Source organism: Pseudophryne corroboree, unplaced genomic scaffold, assembly GCF_028390025.1.
Source record: "Pseudophryne corroboree isolate aPseCor3 unplaced genomic scaffold, aPseCor3.hap2 scaffold_2170, whole genome shotgun sequence".
Taxonomy (NCBI): Eukaryota; Metazoa; Chordata; class Amphibia; order Anura; family Myobatrachidae; genus Pseudophryne; species Pseudophryne corroboree.
Window position 1 is genome coordinate 20,821 of NW_026968816.1, and position 15,188 is coordinate 36,008.

The window sequence follows — 15,188 nt, forward strand, 5'->3', positions numbered from 1 at the left end:
GTGCTACTTGGAAATCAAAACATTTTTCCTGTTGGCAGAAATATCTGATACATTTTATTTTAATTTGCTTCAATATTAATATGTAAACTTTGTGAAATATAATAGCTAGTATAGTTTAATGTCAAATATAGGTGTCAAGGACTTTTGATCTTGTACTAAATTAATTAGAAATCAAAGCCTTTAACATCACACCATGCCAACACTAGTGCTCATGAACTGTATTGTACATTTTACGGACATTTTATCAAATAATAATCATTTAAAATATATTAGGTTTTTTATTGGTCTATTCCACAGGTTCTCAAACTTGGTTCTCAGAACCCCACACAGTGCATGTTTTGCAGGTCTCCTCGCAGAACCACAAGTAAATAATTAGCTCCACAAGTGGACTTTTTAAAATGTGTCAGTGAGTAATTAATACACATATGCACCTGCTAGGTTACCTGCAAATCATACACTGTGTGGGGTCCAGAGGACTGAGTTTGAGAACTTATGGTCTATTCCTTAATAAAGTTTGGAATTAGAACAACTGACACTGCACAATTAATAGTTTGTTGATTACCAGACATTATTTCTTACCTTTCATTACATCTCTACAGCTGTAAATCCAGATAGAAAGAATCTGCATGCACAAGTTGCCACTGAGAAACATTTATACAAGGTCACAAGCATGTACATAGAATGCAGGAAGACACTGTCTGAGATTATATGGTTTAAAAAGAAGTCCATTGTAAAACAGGATATATATGTAGGTGAGCTAAGCTGAGATTGAGAACTCAATTCTTAAACATAACATGCTTTGATTCTCTTCATCTTGAATGCATTTCGTTTTTAAACCAGCTTGAAAAGCAAATGGATTTTGAGTCCATCACCTTAACCACTCGGCCACAACTACCTTAATGTTGTTTCACTGACAAGCTGTGTGCAAAATCAATGTTTTCCTTTTTTGGTAGCTTTTACAGTAAGTTAAATTTTGGGAAATGTAAAAGCTACTTTAGTTTCATGGAAAATAAAGTTATCAAGGACAAATGAGCTTAGCTTTCTACATGCATAAAAAGCAGTACGTAGCTGGCAGGATTTGAACCTGCGCGGGGAAACCCCAATGGATTTCAAGTCCATCGCCTTAACCACTCGGCCACAACTACCTGACCTCAATTGGATGGTGCTACTTGGAAATCAAAACATTTTTCCTGTTGGCAGAAATATCTGATACATTTTATTTTAAATTGCTTCAATATTAATATGTAAACTTTGTGAAATATAATAGCTAGTATAGTTTAATGTCAAATATAGGTGTCAAGGACTTTTGATCTTGTACTAAATTAATTAGAAATCAGAGCCTTTAACATCACACCATGCCAACACTAGTGCTCATGAACTGTATTGTACATTTTACGGACATTTTATCAAATAATAATCATTTAAAATATATTAGGTTTTTTATTGGTCTATTCCACAGGTTTTCAAACTTGGTTCTCAGAACCCCACACAGTGCATGTTTTGCAGGTCTCCTCGCAGAACCACAAGTAAATAATTAGCTCCACAAGTGGACTTTTTAAAATGTGTCAGTGAGTAATTAATACACATATGCACCTGCTGGGTTACCTGCAAATCATACACTGTGTGGGGTCCAGAGGACTGAGTTTGAGAACTTATGGTCTATTCCTTAATAAAGTTTGGAATTAGAACAACTGACACTGCACAATTAATAGTTTGTTGATTACCAGACATTATTTCTTACCTTTCATTACATCTCTACAGCTGTAAATCCAGATAGAAAGAATCTGCATGCACAAGTTGCCACTGAGAAACATTTATACAAGGTCACAAGCATGTACATAGAATGCAGGAAGACACTGTCTGAGATTATATGGTTTAAAAAGAAGTCCATTGTAAAACAGGATATATATGTAGGTGAGCTAAGCTGAGATTGAGAACTCAATTCTTAAACATAACATGCTTTGATTCTCTTCATCTTGAATGCATTTCGTTTTTAAACCAGCTTGAAAAGCAAATGGATTTTGAGTCCATCACCTTAACCACTCGGCCACAACTACCTTAATGTTGTTTCACTGACAAGCTGTGTGCAAAATCAATGTTTTCCTTTTTTGGTAGCTTTTACAGTAAGTTACATTTTGGGAAATGTAAAAGCTACTTTAGTTTCATGGAAAATAAAGTTATCAAGGACAAATGAGCTTAGCTTTCTACATGCATAAAAAGCAGTACGTAGCTGGCAGGATTTGAACCTGCGCAGGGAAACCCCAATGGATTTCAAGTCCATCGCCTTAACCACTCGGCCACAACTACCTGACCTCAATTGGATGGTGCTACTTGGAAATCAAAACATTTTTCCTGGTGGCAGAAATATCTGATACATTTTATTTTAATTTGCTTCAATATTAATATGTAAACTTTGTGAAATATAATAGCTAGTATAGTTTAATGTCAAATATAGGTGTCAAGGACTTTTGATCTTGTACTAAATTAATTAGAAATCAGAGCCTTTAACATCACACCATGCCAACACTAGTGGTCATGAACTGTATTGTACATTTTACGGACATTTTATCAAATAATAATCATTTAAAATATATTAGGTTTTTTATTGGTCTATTCCACAGGTTCTCAAACTTGGTTCTCAGAACCCCGCACAGTGCATGTTTTGCAGGTCTCCTCGCAGAACCACAAGTAAATAATTAGCTCCACAAGTGGACTTTTTAAAATGTGTCAGTGAGTAATTAATACACATATGCACCTGCTGGGTTACCTGCAAATCATACACTGTGTGGGGTCCAGAGGACTGAGTTTGAGAACTTATGGTCTATTCCTTAATAAAGTTTGGAATTAGAACAACTGACACTGCACAATTAATAGTTTGTTGATTACCAGACATTATTTCTTACCTTTCATTACATCTCTACAGCTGTAAATTCAGATAGAAAGAATCTGCATGCACAAGTTGCCACTGAGAAACATTTATACAAGGTCACAAGCATGTACATAAAATGCAGGAAGACACTGTCTGAGATTATATGGTTTAAAAAGAAGTCCATTGTAAAACAGGATATATATGTAGGTGAGCTAAGCTGAGATTGAGAACTCAATTCTAAAACATAACATGCTTTGATTCTCTTCATCTTGAATGCATTTCGTTTTTAAACCAGCTTGAAAAGCAAATGGATTTTGAGTCCATCACCTTAACCACTCGGCCACAACTACCTTAATGTTGTTTCACTGACAAGCTGTGTGCAAAATCAATGTTTTCCTTTTTTGGTAGCTTTTACAGTAAGTTAAACTTTGGGAAATGTAAAAGCTACTTTAGTTTCATGGAAAATAAAGTTATCAAGGACAAATGAGCTTAGCTTTCTACATGCATAAAAAGCAGTATATAGCTGGCAGGATTTGAACCTGCGCGGGGAAACCCCAATGGATTTCAAGTCCATCGCCTTAACCACTCGGCCACAACTACCTGACCTCAATTGGATGGTGCTACTTGGAAATCAAAACATTTTTCCTGTTGGCAGAAATATCTGATACATTTTATTTTAATTTGCTTCAATATTAATATGTAAACTTTGTGAAATATAATAGCTAGTATAGTTTAATGTCAAATATAGGTGTCAAGGACTTTTGATCTTGTACTAAATTAATTAGAAATCAGAGCCTTTAACATCACACCATGCCAACACTAGTGCTCATGAACTGTATTGTACATTTTACGGACATTTTATCAAATAATAATCATTTAAAATATATTAGATTTTTTATTGGTCTATTCCACAGGTTCTCAAACTTGGTTCTCAGAACCCCACACAGTGCATGTTTTGCAGGTCTCCTCGCAGAACCACAAGTAAATAATTAGCTCCACAAGTGGACTTTTTAAAATGTGTCAGTGAGTAATTAATACACATATGCACCTGCTGGGTTACCTGCAAATCATACACTGTGTGGGGTCCAGAGGACTGAGTTTGAGAACTTATGGTCTATTCCTTAATAAAGTTTGGAATTAGAACAACTGACACTGCACAATTAATAGTTTGTTGATTACCAGACATTATTTCTTACCTTTCATTACATCTCTTCTGCTGTAAATTCAGATAGAAAGAATCTGCATGCACAAGTTGCCACTGAGAAACATTTATACAAGGTCACAAGCATGTACATAGAATGCAGGAAGACACTGTCTGAGATTATATGGTTTAAAAAGAAGTCCATTGTAAAACAGGATATATATGTAGGTGAGCTAAGCTGAGATTGAGAACTCAATTCTTAAACATAACATGCTTTGATTCTCTTCATCTTGAATGCATTTCGTTTTTAAACCAGCTTGAAAAGCAAATGGATTTTGAGTCCATCACCTTAACCACTCGGCCACAACTACCTTAATGTTATTTCACTGACAAGCTGTGTGCAAAATCAATGTTTTCCTTTTTTGGTAGCTTTTACAGTAAGTTACATTTTGGGAAATGTAAAAGCTACTTTAGTTTCATGGAAAATAAAGTTATCAAGGACAAATGAGCTTAGCTTTCTACATGCATAAAAAGCAGTACGTAGCTGGCAGGATTTGAACCTGCGCGGGGAAAACCCAATGGATTTCAAATCCATCGCCTTAACCACTCTGCCACAACTACCTGACCTCAATTGGATGGTGCTACTTGGAAATCAAAACATTTTTCCTGGTGGCAGAAATATCTGGTACATTTTATTTTAATTTGCTTCAATATTAATATGTAAACTTTGTGAAATATAATAGCTAGTATAGTTTAATGTCAAATATAGGTGTCAAGGACTTTTGATCTTGTACTAAATTAATTAGAAATCAGAGCCTTTAACATCACACCATGCCAACACTAGTGCTCATGAACTGTATTGTACATTTTACGGACATTTTATCAAATAATAATCATTTAAAATATATTAGGTTTTTTATTGGTCTATTCCACAGGTTCTCAAACTTGGTTCTCAGAACCCCGCACAGTGCATGTTTTGCAGGTCTCCTCGCAGAACCACAAGTAAATAATTAGCTCCACAAGTGGACTTTTTAAAATGTGTCAGTGAGTAATTAATACACATATGCACCTGCTGGGTTACCTGCAAATCATACACTGTGTGGGGTCCAGAGGACTGAGTTTGAGAACTTATGGTCTATTCTTTAATAAAGTTTGGAATTAGAACAACTGACACTGCACAATTAATAGTTTGTTGATTACCAGACAATATTTCTTACCTTTCATTACATCTCTACAGCTGTAAATTCAGATAGAAAGAATCTGCATGCACAAGTTGCCACTGAGAAACATTTATACAAGGTCACAAGCATGTACATAGAATGCAGGAAGACACTGTCTGAGATTATATGGTTTAAAAAGAAGTCCATTGTAAAACAGGATATATATGTAGGTGAGCTAAGCTGAGATTGAGAACTCAATTCTTAAACATAACATGCTTTGATTCTCTTCATCTTGAATGCATTTCGTTTTTAAACCAGCTTGAAAAGCAAATGGATTTTGAGTCCATCACCTTAACCACTCGGCCACAACTACCTTAATGTTGTTTCACTGACAAGCTGTGTGCAAAATCAATGTTTTCCTTTTTTGGTAGCTTTTACAGTAAGTTAAACTTTGGGAAATGTAAAAGCTACTTTAGTTTCATGGAAAATAAAGTTATCAAGGACAAATGAGCTTAGCTTTCTACATGCATAAAAAGCAGTACATAGCTGGCAGGATTTGAACCAGCGCGGGGAAACCCCAATGGATTTCAAGTCCATCGCCTTAACCACTCGGCCACAACTACCTGACCTCAATTGGATGGTGCTACTTGGAAATCATAACATTTTTCCTGTTGGCAGAAATATCTGATACATTTTATTTTAATTTGCTTCAATATTAATATGTAAACTTTGTGAAATATAATAGCTAGTATAGTTTAATGTCAAATATAGGTGTCAAGGACTTTTGATCTTGTACTAAATTAATTAGAAATCAGAGCCTTTAACATCACACCATGCCAACACTAGTGCTCATGAACTGTATTGTACATTTTACGGACATTTTATCAAATAATAATCATTTAAAATATATTAGGTTTTTTATTGGTCTATTCCACAGGTTTTCAAACTTGGTTCTCAGAACCCCACACAGTGCATGTTTTGCAGGTCTCCTCGCAGAACCACAAGTAAATAATTAGCTCCACAAGTGGACTTTTTAAAATGTGTCAGTGAGTAATTAATACACATATGCACCTGCTGGGTTACCTGCAAATCATACACTGTGTGGGGTCCAGAGGACTGAGTTTGAGAACTAATGGTCTATTCCTTAATAAAGTTTGGAATTAGAACAACTGACACTGCACAATTAATAGTTTGTTGATTAACAGACATTATTTCTTACCTTTCATTACATCTCTACAGCTGTAAATCCAGATAGAAAGAATCTGCATGCACAAGTTGCCACTGAGAAACATTTATACAAGGTCACAAGCATGTACATAGAATGCAGGAAGACACTGTCTGAGATTATATGGTTTAAAAAGAAGTCCATTGTAAAACAGGATATATATGTAGGTGAGCTAAGCTGAGATTGAGAACTCAATTCTTAAACATAACATGCTTTGATTCTCTTCATCTTGAATGCATTTCGTTTTTAAACCAGCTTGAAAAGCAAATGGATTTTGAGTCCATCACCTTAACCACTCGGCAACAACTACCTTAATGTTGTTTCACTGACAAGCTGTGTGCAAAATCAATGTTTTCCTTTTTTGGTAGCTTTTACAGTAAGTTAAACTTTGGGAAATGTAAAAGCTACTTTAGTTTCATGGAAAATAAAGTTATCAAGGACAAATGAGCTTAGCTTTCTACATGCATAAAAAGCAGTACATAACTGGCAGGATTTGAACCTGCGCGGGGAAACCCCAATGGATTTCAAGTCCATCGCCTTAACCACTCGGCCACAACTACCTGACCTCAATTGGAGGGTGCTACTTGGAAATCATAACATTTTTCCTGTTGGCAGAAATATCTGATACATTTTATTTTAATTTGCTTCAATATTAATATGTAAACTTTGTGAAATATAATAGCTAGTATAGTTTAATGTCAAATATAGGTGTCAAGGACTTTTGATCTTGTACTAAATTAATTAGAAATCAGAGCCTTTAACATCACACCATGCCAACACTAGTGCTCATGAACTGTATTGTACATTTTACGGACATTTTATCAAATAATAATCATTTAAAATATATTAGGTTTTTTATTGGTCTATTCCACAGGTTTTCAAACTTGGTTCTCAGAACCCCACACAGTGCATGTTTTGCAGGTCTCCTCGCAGAACCACAAGTAAATAATTAGCTCCACAAGTGGACTTTTTAAAATGTGTCAGTGAGTAATTAATACACATATGCACCTGCTGGGTTACCTGCAAATCATACACTGTGTGGGGTCCAGAGGACTGAGTTTGAGAACTTATGGTCTATTCCTTAATAAAGTTTGGAATTAGAACAACTGACACTGCACAATTAATAGTTTGTTGATTAACAGACATTATTTCTTACCTTTCATTACATCTCTACAGCTGTAAATCCAGATAGAAAGAATCTGCATGCACAAGTTGCCACTGAGAAACATTTATACAAGGTCACAAGCATGTACATAGAATGCAGGAAGACACTGTCTGAGATTATATGGTTTAAAAAGAAGTCCATTGTAAAACAGGATATATATGTAGGTGAGCTAAGCTGAGATTGAGAACTCAATTCTTAAACATAACATGCTTTGATTCTCTTCATCTTGAATGCATTTCGTTTTTAAACCAGCTTGAAAAGCAAATGGATTTTGAGTCCATCACCTTAACCACTCGGCCACAACTACCTTAATGTTGTTTCACTGACAAGCTGTGTGCAAAATCAATGTTTTCCTTTTTTGGTAGCTTTTACAGTAAGTTAAATTTTGGGAAATGTAAAAGCTACTTTAGTTTCATGGAAAATAAAGTTATCAAGGACAAATGAGCTTAGCTTTCTACATGCATAAAAAGCAGTACATAGCTGGCAGGATTTGAACCTGCGCGGGGAAACCCCAATGGATTTCAAGTCCATTGCCTTAACCACTCGGCCACAACTACCTGACCTCAATTGGATGGTGCTACTTGGAAATCAAAACATTTTTCCTGTTGGCAGAAATATCTGATACATTTTATTTTAATTTGCTTCAATATTAATATGTAAACTTTGTGAAATATAATAGCTAGTATAGTTTAATGTCAAATATAGGTGTCAAGGACTTTTGATCTTGTACTAAATTAATTAGAAATCAGAGCCTTTAACATCACACCATGCCAACACTAGTGCTCATGAACTGTATTGTACATTTTACGGACATTTTATCAAATAATAATCATTTAAAATATATTAGGTTTATTATTGGTCTATTCCACAGGTTCTCAAACTTGGTTCTCAGAACCCCACACAGTGCATGTTTTGCAGGTCTCCTCGCAGAACCACAAGTAAATAATTAGCTCCACAAGTGGACTTTTTAAAATGTGTCAGTGAGTAATTAATACACATATGCACCTGCTGGGTTACCTGCAAATCATACACTGTGTGGGGTCCAGAGGACTGAGTTTGAGAACTTATGGTCTATTCCTTAATAAAGTTTGGAATTAGAACAACTGACACTGCACAATTAATAGTTTGTTGATTACCAGACATTATTTCTTACCTTTCATTACATCTCTACTGCTGTAAATTCAGATAGAAAGAATCTGCATGCACAAGTTGCCACTGAGAAACATTTATACAAGGTCACAAGCATGTACATAGAATGCAGGAAGACACTGTCTGAGATTATATGGTTTAAAAAGAAGTCCATTGTAAAACAGGATATATATGTAGGTGAGCTAAGCTGAGATTGAGAACTCAATTCTTAAACATAACATGCTTTGATTCTCTTCATCTTGAATGCATTTCGTTTTTAAACCAGCTTGAAAAGCAAATGGATTTTGAGTCCATCACCTTAACCACTCGGCAACAACTACCTTAATGTTGTTTCACTGACAAGCTGTGTGCAAAATCAATGTTTTCCTTTTTTGGTAGCTTTTACAGTAAGTTAAACTTTGGGAAATGTAAAAGCTACTTTAGTTTCATGGAAAATAAAGTTATCAAGGACAAATGAGCTTAGCTTTCTACATGCATAAAAAGCAGTACGTAGCTGGCAGGATTTGAACCTGCGCGGGGAAACCCCAATGGATTTCAAGTCCATTGCCTTAACCACTCGGCCACAACTACCTGACGTCAATTGGATGGTGCTACTTGGAAATCAAAACATTTTTCCTGTTGGCAGAAATATCTGATACATTTTATTTTAATTTGCTTCAATATTAATATGAAAACTTTGTGAAATATAATAGCTAGTATAGTTTAATGTCAAATATAGGTGTCAAGGACTTTTGATCTTGTACTAAATTAATTAGAAATCAGAGCCTTTAACATCACACAATGCCAACACTAGTGCTCATGAACTGTATTGTACATTTTACGGACATTTTATCAAATAATAATCATTTAAAATATATTAGGTTTTTTATTGGTCTATTCCACAGGTTCTCAAACTTAGTTCTCAGAACCCCACACAGTGCATGTTTTGCAGGTCTCCTCGCAGAACCACAAGTAAATAATTAGCTCCACAAGTGGACTTTTTAAAATGTGTCAGTGAGTAATTAATACACATATGCACCTGCTGGGTTACCTGCAAATCATACACTGTGTGGGGTCCAGATGACTGAGTTTGAGAACTTATGGTCTATTCCTTAATAAAGTTTGGAATTAGAACAACTGACACTGCACAATTAATAGTTTGTTGATTACCAGACATTATTTCTTACCTTTCATTACATCTCTACTGCTGTAAATTCAGATAGAAAGAATCTGCATGCACAAGTTGCCACTGAGAAACATTTATACAAGGTCACAAGCATGTACATAGAATGCAGGAAGACACTGTCTGAGATTATATGGTTTAAAAAGAAGTCCATTGTAAAACAGGATATATATGTAGGTGAGCTAAGCTGAGATTGAGAACTCAATTCTTAAACATAACATGCTTTGATTCTCTTCATCTTGAATGCATTTCGTTTTTAAACCAGCTTGAAAAGCAAATGGATTTTGAGTCCATCACCTTAACCACTCGGCAACAACTACCTTAATGTTGTTTCACTGACAAGCTGTGTGCAAAATCAATGTTTTCCTTTTTTGGTAGCTTTTACAGTAAGTTAAACTTTGGGAAATGTAAAAGCTACTTTAGTTTCATGGAAAATAAAGTTATCAAGGACAAATGAGCTTAGCTTTCTACATGCATAAAAAGCAGTACGTAGCTGGCAGGATTTGAACCTGCGCGGGGAAACCCCAATGGATTTCAAGTCCATTGCCTTAACCACTCGGCCACAACTACCTGACATCAATTGGATGGTGCTACTTGGAAATCAAAACATTTTTCCTGTTGGCAGAAATATCTGATACATTTTATTTTAATTTGCTTCAATATTAATATGAAAACTTTGTGAAATATAATAGCTAGTATAGTTTAATGTCAAATATAGGTGTCAAGGACTTTTGATCTTGTACTAAATTAATTAGAAATCAGAGCCTTTAACATCACACCATGCCAACACTAGTGCTCATGAACTGTATTGTACATTTTACGGACATTTTATCAAATAATAATCATTTAAAATATATTAGGTTTTTTATTGGTCTATTCCACAGGTTCTCAAACTTAGTTCTCAGAACCCCACACAGTGCATGTTTTGCAGGTCTCCTCGCAGAACCACAAGTAAATAATTAGCTCCACAAGTGGACTTTTTAAAATGTGTCAGTGAGTAATTAATACACATATGCACCTGCTGGGTTACCTGCAAATCATACACTGTGTGGGGTCCAGATGACTGAGTTTGAGAACTTATGGTCTATTCCTTAATAAAGTTTGGAATTAGAACAACTGACACTGCACAATTAATAGTTTGTTGATTACCAGACATTATTTCTTACCTTTCATTACATCTCTACTGCTGTAAATTCAGATAGAAAGAATCTGCATGCACAAGTTGCCACTGAGAAACATTTATACAAGGTCACAAGCATGTACATAGAATGCAGGAAGACACTGTCTGAGATTATATGGTTTAAAAAGAAGTCCATTGTAAAACAGGATATATATGTAGGTGAGCTAAGCTGAGATTGAGAACTCAATTCTTAAACATAACATGCTTTGATTCTCTTCATCTTGAATGCATTTCGTTTTTAAACCAGCTTGAAAAGCAAATGGATTTTGAGTCCATCACCTTAACCACTCGGCAACAACTACCTTAATGTTGTTTCACTGACAAGCTGTGTGCAAAATCAATGTTTTCCTTTTTTGGTAGCTTTTACAGTAAGTTAAACTTTGGGAAATGTAAAAGCTACTTTAGTTTCATGGAAAATAAAGTTATCAAGGACAAATGAGCTTAGCTTTCTACATGCATAAAAAGCAGTACATAACTGGCAGGATTTGAACCTGCGCGGGGAAACCCCAATGGATTTCAAGTCCATCGCCTTAACCACTCGGCCACAACTACCTGACCTCAATTGGATGGTGCTACTTGGAAATCATAACATTTTTCCTGTTGGCAGAAATATCTGATACATTTTATTTTAATTTGCTTCAATATTAATATGTAAACTTTGTGAAATATAATAGCTAGTATAGTTTAATGTCAAATATAGGTGTCAAGGACTTTTGATCTTGTACTAAATTAATTAGAAATCAGAGCCTTTAACATCACACCATGCCAACACTAGTGCTCATGAACTGTATTGTACATTTTACGGACATTTTATCAAATAATAATCATTTAAAATATATTAGGTTTTTTATTGGTCTATTCCACAGGTTTTCAAACTTGGTTCTCAGAACCCCACACAGTGCATGTTTTGCAGGTCTCCTCGCAGAACCACAAGTAAATAATTAGCTCCACAAGTGGACTTTTTAAAATGTGTCAGTGAGTAATTAATACACATATGCACCTGCTGGGTTACCTGCAAATCATACACTGTGTGGGGTCCAGAGGACTGAGTTTGAGAACTTATGGTCTATTCCTTAATAAAGTTTGGAATTAGAACAACTGACACTGCACAATTAATAGTTTGTTGATTAACAGACATTATTTCTTACCTTTCATTACATCTCTACAGCTGTAAATCCAGATAGAAAGAATCTGCATGCACAAGTTGCCACTGAGAAACATTTATACAAGGTCACAAGCATGTACATAGAATGCAGGAAGACACTGTCTGAGATTATATGGTTTAAAAAGAAGTCCATTGTAAAACAGGATATATATGTAGGTGAGCTAAGCTGAGATTGAGAACTCAATTCTTAAACATAACATGCTTTGATTCTCTTCATCTTGAATGCATTTCGTTTTTAAACCAGCTTGAAAAGCAAATGGATTTTGAGTCCATCACCTTAACCACTCGGCCACAACTACCTTAATGTTGTTTCACTGACAAGCTGTGTGCAAAATCAATGTTTTCCTTTTTTTGTAGCTTTTACAGTAAGTTAAATTTTGGGAAATGTAAAAGCTACTTTAGTTTCATGGAAAATAAAGTTATCAAGGACAAATGAGCTTAGCTTTCTACATGCATAAAAAGCAGTACGTAGCTGGCAGGATTTGAACCTGCGCGGGGAAACCCCAATGGATTTCAAGTCCATTGCCTTAACCACTCGGCCACAACTACCTGACATCAATTGGATGGTGCTACTTGGAAATCAAAACATTTTTCCTGTTGGCAGAAATATCTGATACATTTTATTTTAATTTGCTTCAATATTAATATGAAAACTTTGTGAAATATAATAGCTAGTATAGTTTAATGTCAAATATAGGTGTCAAGGACTTTTGATCTTGTACTAAATTAATTAGAAATCAGAGCCTTTAACATCACACCATGCCAACACTAGTGCTCATGAACTGTATTGTACATTTTACGGACATTTTATCAAATAATAATAATAATAATAATAATAATTTTATTTATATAGCGCTCTTTCTCCAATAGGACTCAAGGCGCTTAACAGATACACAGCATAATATAGTACAGAAAAATAATGAAGTACATTTTTCATAAAATACAGAAACATGAAGATACTAAAAGAGACACTATGGAAATGCTTGAGTAAACAGGAAAGTCTTGAGTCTACTTTTGAAGGATTCTATAGTTGGGGCCTCTCGCACTGTGCTGGGAAGTGAGTTCCATAGAGTCGGAGCCGCATGACTAAAAGCTCGACCCCCAGATGAATTACGGTAGATTCAAGGTACTTCTAAAAGTCCTTCATCTACAGATCGCAGTAATCGAGTGGGGCAGTATGGGATCAGAAGCTGTTTCAGGTACCTTGGGCCTTGGTCATGTAATGCTTTGAAACTCAGTAAGCCAATCTTGAAGAGGATTCGCCATCTTACAGGCAGCCAGTGAAGGGAGTAGAGGATGGGTGTTATGTGGCTGGAACGGGGCTGGTTGGTTAACAGCCTGGCAGCTGTGTTTTGCACCAGCTGTAAGCGTTGCAATTCTTTTGCTGGTAGACCAAGGTAGAGGGCATTACAGTAGTCTAATCGAGATGATACAAATGCATGTATGACTTTTGGCATATCATCTGAGGGAATTAGGTGCTTGATTCTGGCTATGTTCCTCAGGTGAAAGAATGAGGATTTGATTGTGGCTGATATCTGATGTTTAAGTGTCAAGCCATCATCCAGGACAACGCCAAGATTCCGCACATGATCACTGGTCTGTAATTCTGAATCCCCGAGTGTAAGTCCAGTTGGTTGGCTATGCTGCAGTCTTGTCCTTTGATGTTGCGGTCGTATTATAAGGACCTCTGTTTTATCCGGGTTCAGTCGCAGCCAACTGGCGCTCATCCACTCCTGTAGTTCAGCTAGACAGCCATTCAGGGTTGCTACTGGGTTATCAGTGCCCGGAGCAAAGGACAAGTACAGTTGTGTATCATCTGCATAGCAGTGGTAGACCAGGCCATGGCGCCTGATTATTTCGCCCAATGGGAGCATGTATACTGCAAAAAGCATGGGGGATAGTATAGAACCTTGTGGGACACCACATGGCAATGGCACTGGTGGTGATGAGTATAATCCAGATGATACTCTCTGTGACCTGCCTGTGAGAAATGATTTGAACCAGTTTAGGACTGTGCCATCCAGACCACAGAAGTGTATCAGTCGCTCAATCAGAAGCCCGTGGTCCACGGTATCAAATGCTGCCGAGAGATCCAGAAGGATTAATATTGAACAGTCACCTCTGTCTTTTGCCATCAGAAGATCATTTAACACACATACCAGGGCTGTTTCAGTGCTATGTCTTCTCCTGAATCCTGATTGAAATGGATCATAAATATCATGGGTTGTCAGGCGAGTTTCCAGTTGATTTGCAACCACTTTCTCAATAACCTTTCCTAGGAAAGGAAGGTTTGATACCGGTCTGTAGTTGGACATGCAGTCGGGATCTAAATTAGGTTTTTTAAGAAGTGGTCTAACAATTGCTTCCTTTAGGGGTCCAGGAAAAATGCCTGTCTGCAAAGAGCATTGAACAATTTTTGCAAAGACAGGACCGATTATATCCGTACAACCTATTAGAAGCTTGGTTGAGGCTGGGTCCAGGCCACAGGTGGTGGGACGCAAAATCCGAGCAATTTCAGCAGTGTCATTTACATCCACTGGGTCAAAGCTGGTCCATGAAGGCAGGTAGCTTATATTGGCAGGCTTTGTAGTTTGGCTCTCCTTTGATGGCACTGTGGATATTCCAGCCCGGATGGTGGATATTTTATCTGCAAAGAAGTTTGCAAACTCGTTGCATCTTGCTTGGGAAAGGGTCTCATCAGTCTGCAGGCATGCTGGCTTGCAAAGCATCTCCACTGTGCGGAAAAGTTGAGCTGGCCTATTGTTTGCTGCTGTGATCTCATTTGACAGGAACTGTGATTTCTTGCGAGTGATTGTCGATTGATATTCTTCGTTATGCTTTATTAGTTTTATTTTGTCATCCACTAGGTTAGTCTTCCTCCATCGTCTTTCCAGTCTACGCCCCCTTTTCTTGAGCTCACTAACACTGTTGTCGTACCATGGAGCTTGACGATGTGGTTTACGAGGTCTTAT

General features: G+C 36.4%; 11 non-coding genes across 11 annotated transcripts; all 11 read right to left on the reverse strand.

Moving 5' to 3' along the window:
* Positions 1-1,063: 1,063 nt before the first annotated feature.
* TRNAS-UGA (transfer RNA serine (anticodon UGA)) lies at positions 1,064-1,145 on the reverse strand. The gene has a single exon. It is a non-coding gene; the product is annotated as a tRNA-Ser (tRNA).
* A 1,080-nt stretch (positions 1,146-2,225) lies between these two features.
* Positions 2,226-2,307, reverse strand: TRNAS-UGA (transfer RNA serine (anticodon UGA)). The gene has a single exon. It is a non-coding gene; the product is annotated as a tRNA-Ser (tRNA).
* Positions 2,308-3,387: 1,080 nt separating this feature from the next.
* Positions 3,388-3,469, reverse strand: TRNAS-UGA (transfer RNA serine (anticodon UGA)). The gene has a single exon. It is a non-coding gene; the product is annotated as a tRNA-Ser (tRNA).
* A 1,080-nt stretch (positions 3,470-4,549) lies between these two features.
* TRNAS-UGA (transfer RNA serine (anticodon UGA)) lies at positions 4,550-4,631 on the reverse strand. The gene has a single exon. It is a non-coding gene; the product is annotated as a tRNA-Ser (tRNA).
* Positions 4,632-5,711: 1,080 nt separating this feature from the next.
* TRNAS-UGA (transfer RNA serine (anticodon UGA)) lies at positions 5,712-5,793 on the reverse strand. The gene has a single exon. It is a non-coding gene; the product is annotated as a tRNA-Ser (tRNA).
* Positions 5,794-6,873: 1,080 nt separating this feature from the next.
* Positions 6,874-6,955, reverse strand: TRNAS-UGA (transfer RNA serine (anticodon UGA)). Its single transcript has one exon. It is a non-coding gene; the product is annotated as a tRNA-Ser (tRNA).
* Positions 6,956-8,035: 1,080 nt separating this feature from the next.
* Positions 8,036-8,117, reverse strand: TRNAS-UGA (transfer RNA serine (anticodon UGA)). The gene has a single exon. It is a non-coding gene; the product is annotated as a tRNA-Ser (tRNA).
* Positions 8,118-9,197: 1,080 nt separating this feature from the next.
* Positions 9,198-9,279, reverse strand: TRNAS-UGA (transfer RNA serine (anticodon UGA)). The gene has a single exon. It is a non-coding gene; the product is annotated as a tRNA-Ser (tRNA).
* A 1,080-nt stretch (positions 9,280-10,359) lies between these two features.
* TRNAS-UGA (transfer RNA serine (anticodon UGA)) lies at positions 10,360-10,441 on the reverse strand. The gene has a single exon. It is a non-coding gene; the product is annotated as a tRNA-Ser (tRNA).
* A 1,080-nt stretch (positions 10,442-11,521) lies between these two features.
* On the reverse strand, positions 11,522-11,603 carry TRNAS-UGA (transfer RNA serine (anticodon UGA)). The gene has a single exon. It is a non-coding gene; the product is annotated as a tRNA-Ser (tRNA).
* Positions 11,604-12,683: 1,080 nt separating this feature from the next.
* TRNAS-UGA (transfer RNA serine (anticodon UGA)) lies at positions 12,684-12,765 on the reverse strand. The gene has a single exon. It is a non-coding gene; the product is annotated as a tRNA-Ser (tRNA).
* Positions 12,766-15,188: the final 2,423 nt, after the last annotated feature.